At 46.6% G+C, this 7,209-nt stretch overlaps 1 long non-coding RNA gene across 2 annotated transcripts; it reads right to left on the bottom strand.

Annotated features, from left to right (window-relative positions):
- Window positions 1-826: 826 nt before the first annotated feature.
- Window positions 827-5,737, bottom strand: LOC139182297 (uncharacterized). Of its 2 annotated transcripts, none has more exons than XR_011565964.1 (3): window positions 5,455-5,737; window positions 2,333-4,973; window positions 827-1,356 (listed from the first exon to the last, which is right to left on the bottom strand). It is a non-coding gene; the product is annotated as an uncharacterized lncRNA (long non-coding RNA). The 2 variants fall into 2 exon arrangements; XR_011565963.1 differs by having other exon boundaries at window positions 827-2,650; window positions 4,876-4,973; window positions 5,455-5,721.
- Window positions 5,738-7,209: the final 1,472 nt, after the last annotated feature.

Here is a 7,209-nt window from a genome sequence, read left to right as displayed (position 1 = left end):
GAGTTGGGAGTCAGTGGGGAACCCAGTCCTGCTGGGTAACTATTGCCAGAGATCAGAGTGTGATATCAACTTGTCTTAACTCCAATCTTCATTCCAGCAGAACTTCTCCAAAAAATGTCATGGTAGAGAGCAATGGAAGGGTACATTTGGCAATGATTTCCTCTTGCTGGCTTCACTGAGAAATCATACAGCATCAAAATGGTGTTATGGGAATATTACTTAGGTTTTTTCCCCCTTTGGCCATGATGAGAATCCTACCACAAAAAAATTCCCAGCTAAAAACTTACTCCAGTGTTCTGTATGGAACAAAACTTTGGGAAACCCACTCATTCTTAACGTTTTCCTAATCTCCCGTCCCTTCAGTTTCCTTCTACAGGAAAATTTTGGTTGAAAGTCTCAGTTCCCCAAAACAGACATGCCACATGACCATCTGATAAACTCTCTGAGATACCTGAGTCTGCCCTCAACCCATAACACCAGTTTTGGTGCACTTTCAAAGACAATTATCCACATCCACCACAACTCTTATCCACATTCCTGTTGCAAAAGGGCACAGAGTCCATCTAGGCTTCCATGGGTTCCAGAGTTTTCTGCGTGAGGTGTGTCTTATCGTCTCGTTCCCTTCGCTGCCATGGATTTGCACCATCAGACTCTCTGCATATGCACAGTGGGGTCAGAAGAAAGAGCCTTGAGCTCTTGAGGACACTGTGCGTTCTTAAGTGTTCAAATCACTTAAGAAGCCTGATGTAAGAAATGGCAGTGCACACACAGGCACACACATGTACAGTCACACACATGCATGCACGCACACGCACACGCACACACACACACACACACACACACACACACCAGGAGACATTTTGCCTCCGTAAGGGACTCATTTGTTTTCTTTTCAAGAACACTGAGATCTGATAACCAATTCATGTTTGTGTTTTTGCTTTGGCTATTAGGACCATCAGATCCAAATTTGTACCTTCTTCAATCAGGCTAATTCCTTTGGGTCTATATTGTTTTTCTGCCACCTTGATTCTCCCCAACTGTGATGTCCCCAGTCCTAGCGCATACTTTTGTATTCATTTTTCCCCTGATTCACAAATCCATTTTGCGAACATCACCTAAAATCATTTGGGGGAAAAGGTAGGTAAGTAAATGAATCAATCGTTGATACATTGGTGACAAATGAGCTCGCAGAGTTAGTATATCTTTAACCCAAGTTGTAGCTCCGTTGACAAAACATACGTTTCCATGTGTGAACTTAGGAAATTGGGCATTGGCTCCAATGGTGGTCGTTCTTCTGAAGCCAAAATTAGAACAAAATAAGGACTTCCTTGTTGGCTCAGACGGTAAAGAATCTGCCTGCAATAGAGGAGACCGTGGGTTCAATCTGTGTCGGGAAGAACCCCTGGAAAAGGGAATGGCTACCCACTCCAGTATTCTTGCCAGAGTTCCATTGACTGACATGCCTGGCGGGCTACAGTTCATGGGATCACAAAATAGTCAGATACGACTGAGCAACTAACACATTCTCAAAAGCTAAGGAAGCCCGATCTCCTCTAGACAAGAACCCTTGCTCCTCTAGGTCCTGCTCCCTCATATCCCAGTCCCTCCTGCCTCTGCACCCTCCCTCTCTCTGGGCTCTTCACTCATGGCATCTAAACTTGCTCACTTTTCAACAGAGTGAAAAATAAATGTGAGCCATGTCCTTCCACCCTCTCTATTCCCCTGTTTGGAGGGTTGGCGCTGTTCCGTGGATGGGCATCCAAGACTGTCAGGGTCTCAGAGCTGGAACCCTCCTGGTTCCACAGGAGACCCTGTGGGGGTCCCTGTCTGCTGATGCCCTGATTGGCACAGAGTGAATGGAGGGCCATTTGTGATTTGATGCACAGCATCCTCAAGAGCTCAAGGCTCCATTCTCTCTTCAAACGTTGGAGAACTGTAATCAATGGAGGGCTGGATTCTATGTGCACTGCTCAGCTCTAGAGGTCAGGGAATGGATTTTACAGGGCATCTCATATCTTAGGGGTGGTAGAGATCTCAGATGTGATCAAGACCAGCCCTGCCTGGCAGGGCTCCCCTCCACCCCACACCTGCAAGCAACCAGTCCCAGCATCTGCCCGTCTCCCCAGACACTGGGCTGAGCACCCTCACCATGCCCTCCCCGGGCCGGGGCTGCACCCACGAGTGCTCCCAAGCCCGTTGGCAGGATTGATTATGAAGAGGACACAGCCTCAGTTTAAGGGCACTGAGACGAGCCTAGCCATGTGTCCCCGTGGGAATCTGTTGTGTGCATTTTGCAGAGTGATGTATGTGGATCACTACTGGTTAAGCCCACCATCTCTTTTCCATCCAACTTCCTCTTCATTCTCCTGCAGCTGGTGGAGGAGAGGGCCCGGGGAATTTGAAGATCCATATCAGGGCAAGTTGAGCTGGGAAACTGATTAGTTCCAGGTCTTGGGGTAGCTGTCTGTGGGTTGGGTCCAGTTCCATGTAGTTATGCTGTTGGTCACCATCCGGGTTTAGGTACAGCTTCTGTGACTCCTCCTATCACCCACTAGCTGCATATGGAACATGCTAACATCTGGGTTGCGGCAAACTGAGCACCAGTGTCACCAACACAGAGAATCCCGAGGGCTAGAAATGCAGAAATGCCCTGAAATTGAATAGGAAGGAATTTCAACAACTACTTTTCCAAGCTCAACAATTCTCCAGTTTACCTGAGTTTCTAGCATTTGTCCCCTAACGTCCCATCACCAACAACAGGTTGCAGAGCTGAAAGACACGTACCCAGAGCAAATATAAAACTAATTTTGACCAACACTGCCAAAGGAAGGACTGAGTTGACTGCTAGTCTCTCTGTAAAAAGCAATAATTCAGAATTATTATTGAATACAGAAGTGATTAAAGAATATGCAGCCAAATGGAAGGGGATTGTATGATAGAGTGAGGGTAGGCAGTTAATAAAATATATTAACTGTAATTCCAAGAGTCATAAAGCAAGTTGCTTTCTTGGATTTTGTAACTTATGTATTATGTATCAGCTTTTCAAAATTTGTGATTTGCCATTGGAGAAGGAAATGGCAATCCACTCCAGTACTCTTGCCTGGAAAATTCCATGAACGGAGGAGCCTGGTAGGCTAGAGTCTATGGGGTCGCAAAGAGTCGGACATGACTGAGAGACTTCACTCACTCACTCATGATTTCTTTTCAAGTGTAAATGAATACTTACCTAACTTGTAATCATGTTTTCTCTTTCTTGCAGAGAACCATGAGGGTTTAACAGACACGAAGCTTACATCCTCCCCTGACATCAGGGTGTGGGGTCAGGACTCACTCCAACAGCCCAAGCCCAGCATCCTTGAGGAACCACCTGGGGCTGGGGCCATCCAGCTGCCGCCCTTCAGCTCAGGCTCCCCTGCCTGTGCCTGTGACTGTTCAGCCTGCAGCCCGTGCTCTCCCTGGGATGAGGTGCTGCTCTGAGGCTCAGCTTCTGTAGCAGGCTCTGACACCAGCCTATACTTGCCAAGTCCCGGTCCCCATGAGTGGGTTGTTCAGCCTCTCAGTTGTGTCCGACTCTTTGCAGTCCCATGGACTGCAGCATGCCAGGCTTACCTGTCCTCCACTATCTCCCAGGGTTTGCTCAAATTCATGTCCACTGAGTTGGTGATGCCATCCAACCATCTCATCCTCTGCCACCCTCTTCTGCTTTTGCCCTCAGTCTTTCCCAGCATCAGGGGCTTTTCCAATCAATTGGCTCTTTGCACCAGGTGGTCAAAAGATTGGAGCTTCAGCTTCAGCATCAGTGTTTCCAATGAATAATCAGGGTTGATTTCCTTTAGGATTGACTGGTTTGGTCTCCTTGCAGTCCAAGAGACTCTCAAGAGTCCTCTCCAGCACTACAATTCAAAAGCATGAATTCTTCCATGCTCAGCCTTTTTTTTGGTCCAGCTCTCACATCTGTGGATGACTACTGGAAAAACCATTGTTGTTGTTCAGTTGCTAACTCATGTCCAGCTCTTTGAGATCTCATGAATTGCAGCACGACAGGCTTTGCCTCAGCCTTCACCATCCAGCCTTCACCATCTCCTGGAGTTTGCTCAAACTCATGTCCATTGAGTAGGTGATGCCATCCAACCATCTCATCCTCTGTCATCTCCTTCTCCTGCCTTCAGTCCTCCCCAGCATTAGGGTCTTTTCCAATGAGTTGGCTCTTCACATCAGGTGGCCAAAGTATTGAAGCTTCAGCTTCAACATCAGACCTTCCAGTGCATAGTCAGGGTTTATTTCCTTTAGGATGGACTGGTTTGATCTTGCAGCCCAAGGGACTCCCAAGAGAGCTTCAGGGCTGGGAGCTCTTCCTAAAACCAGGCAGACTTTTCCTGGGTCACGACGAGCGCTCCCAGGGAGAGGCTGCTGTGACATCTGCAGTGAGCCTCCAGCTGCTGAGGCCCTCCCCCTTAGATGGGACCCCCTTGAATATGAAAGAAACTTAGCTGTCCTCCCCATGCCTCCCCTTCCCCCGCCCAGCACCAGCATTTGTTTCCTCAGGGCTCCTGCTTTCCTGGATTATAGTGCATGATTTAATCCCCGTGGAGCTTCGGGCACAGTGCCCAGGATGCCGTGAGCATTCAAGACAGTTACCGGGAGTTGTGGTTGCCCTTGTCACTGTTTTCATTAATAAGAAATATTAACATTATTAATAATAATGCCCAGAGTGCCATCAGTGTCATCTAAATGATGGATGGAAGTATTTCACTGTGGAGTATAAATGATAGAACCCTTTGGAAAGCTGGGGTTACCCGCTAATTTGAGAGCCATCAGCCCCTTTTTGGAGTACCCATTAATCCCATCCCCATCCAGGGTGATGCCCCAGCTTACAAATCCAGAGGAGATCATGAGAAACTTTCCCCAAAATGTTGTTTCGATCCAGATATATTATGTCTACAGATGGCTTCAGCTGTGTGAGCCCGAGTTCCCTGTCAAAACAAGGAAATGAAAGTAATCTTCCCCAATTGGCCCTTATTGAACTCCCACTGGCTTCAAACAACCGTCTTCCCTTTCCAGAGGCTAATAAACCATCCACTTGAAAGTCATTTCTAAATTCTTGCCATTTGTCCAGCTCATAAGTCTGAGGTTGAAGGAGATGTTCCATATTCCTCCTTTTATAGAAAGTGTCAGTTATGCTGGAGCTTTCACATGGGCCATAGGCTTAACAGAAGCAATGACCCCACGGGTATAAGTGGCTAAAACTGGACCAGCACTATCTCTCCATCCTAATGATTTGCTTATTTTCCAAGGAGAATTCTGTCTCCATCTTAAAATGCTAGAAGAGTGAGGGGCATGAATTTTCATCAGAGTGATGGTTTTTTTTTAATTTTTCTTGGACTTGGTTTTCTAAAAGACTTGGGGCTTATATTTGAATCTATCTGCTCCTGATACCCTGAGGAAATGCAGTACCTGCTAAATAGGAAAAGTTCACCCTCAGGTTCTTGGCTTCATCCCTGTTGTCCAGGACTTGATGAGCTGGAGACACTGTGCTTCTCTGACTGCTACCACGGCTGACCCAGAGCAAGGCTGAGCTGGGTTCTGGTGGAGTGGAGGCCACAGTGGGAAGGGCTGGTAGGAAAAGTGAGGTCACATGATTTAGATTGTGACATCATCCTGGATAACAAGAGGTCACAGCTGTTCAAACAGAGTGAGCCATTTGGGATGTATGGTCCTTGACCCAAACCAGCCAGCCAGCTTGAGCGCCAGCCCTGAGGCCCTTGCCGAATTTCCCAAGAAAGAGCCTCTCTACCTGTTGTAAACCTGGAGCTTCCATCCTTGGGAGACGCTGTCTGAGATGGAAACCAACACAGATGAAAGCAGAACCAAGAGATGGAAACCAGCTTCTGACAATGTTGCCTGAATATCTGGAACGAGTTTCCCCTAAAGCTAGATTCAGCTCCCATTGGGACTTGCAGTTCTATTAAGCCAATGAATTTGTTTTTTCTGAGGCCAACTTGAACTATATTTCTGTCTATTGCAAGTAAAAGAATCTTACCCGATTGTTTGCAGAACCAGAGGGCTTATAAAGGGGTTGGACGGGCCATGGATCAAAAGCATTGTGGCAGACGCCACTGATACATCAAATGTCCGCAGTTCTTGGTTTTCCAGGCACTTATTAGGGTTACATTTCTTTTTTTTTCTACTTCCTTTGAAGTTAGCTGTGGCCATATGACTTGCTTTGGCAAATGAAATGTGGTCAGAGAAGGTCATTTCACCTCCAGGGAGAAGCTTTAGGAACAAATATGTTATTTCAACATACCCTTTTCCTACCTTGCCAATCATGGAAACATCAAGATGGGGCCTCGTTCATCCTCGGTCTGTGAGACAGAGAGAAGCCCATGTCCCAACCAATCAGTGATGGACATGTAGCCTGAGTGAAGGGGACAAACAAACAAAAGCAAAGTTTTTTAATCCACTGACACTTTGGGCTCATTTGTTACTGCAATGTAGTTTTCTGCTTCTGACTGATACAAACATCTGGCCTGTGGGCGTAGCAGTGAGTGTCCTGGCAAGAACCAGGCATGGTGGGGATTGTGGGTGAGCAGCTGGCTGTTATCTGGGTCTCCCAAGTGAGGGGAGAAACTGGTATGAGGATTTTGAAGATTGTTCTGACTTTTTTATTTTTTATTTTTTTTAATTTTATTTTATTTTTAAACTTTACATAATTGTATTAGTTTTGACTTTTTTAAAAAAAATGCACGACATGAGAGTTGAAACTTACCTTTCATTTGGGGCAAAACGAGGACTGCGGTGCAGGAGACAGCACCTCAGGTAGCTCTGAGACTGCTCCAAAGAGGCGAGGGGAAGGTCAGTGTGTGTGTGATTCTGGTGAAGGGGTGGGGAGGACCTGCATTCAAGCACATATTTTTGCTTTAGGTTGCTGCTTCAGTGTTTTTCTAGGTACGAGCTGAAGCTAGAATTGGGCTCATAAAATCAGCCCCAGAAAATATCTAACTACTTGAAGACCTACTCTGCCAACTTTTTCCCCAAGTACAAGTGTCTCGTTTCTGCTTTCCACCCCGAACTCCCTTCAGGGAGTGTAGAAGGTCAACAGCCGCAGCAGCATGCGGTTTAATCCTTGTAGAGGTAGATGGCAAGTGCCAATTTGTAGATGACAATCGGAAGGCCCAGAGGACCATTAGACAAGGAATGTGAACACTGTTT

This window comes from Bos indicus, chromosome 3 (genome assembly GCF_029378745.1).
Source record: "Bos indicus isolate NIAB-ARS_2022 breed Sahiwal x Tharparkar chromosome 3, NIAB-ARS_B.indTharparkar_mat_pri_1.0, whole genome shotgun sequence".
Lineage (NCBI taxonomy): Eukaryota > Metazoa > Chordata > Mammalia > Artiodactyla > Bovidae > Bos > Bos indicus.
This window is presented reverse-complemented; position numbering and strand designations above follow the sequence as displayed.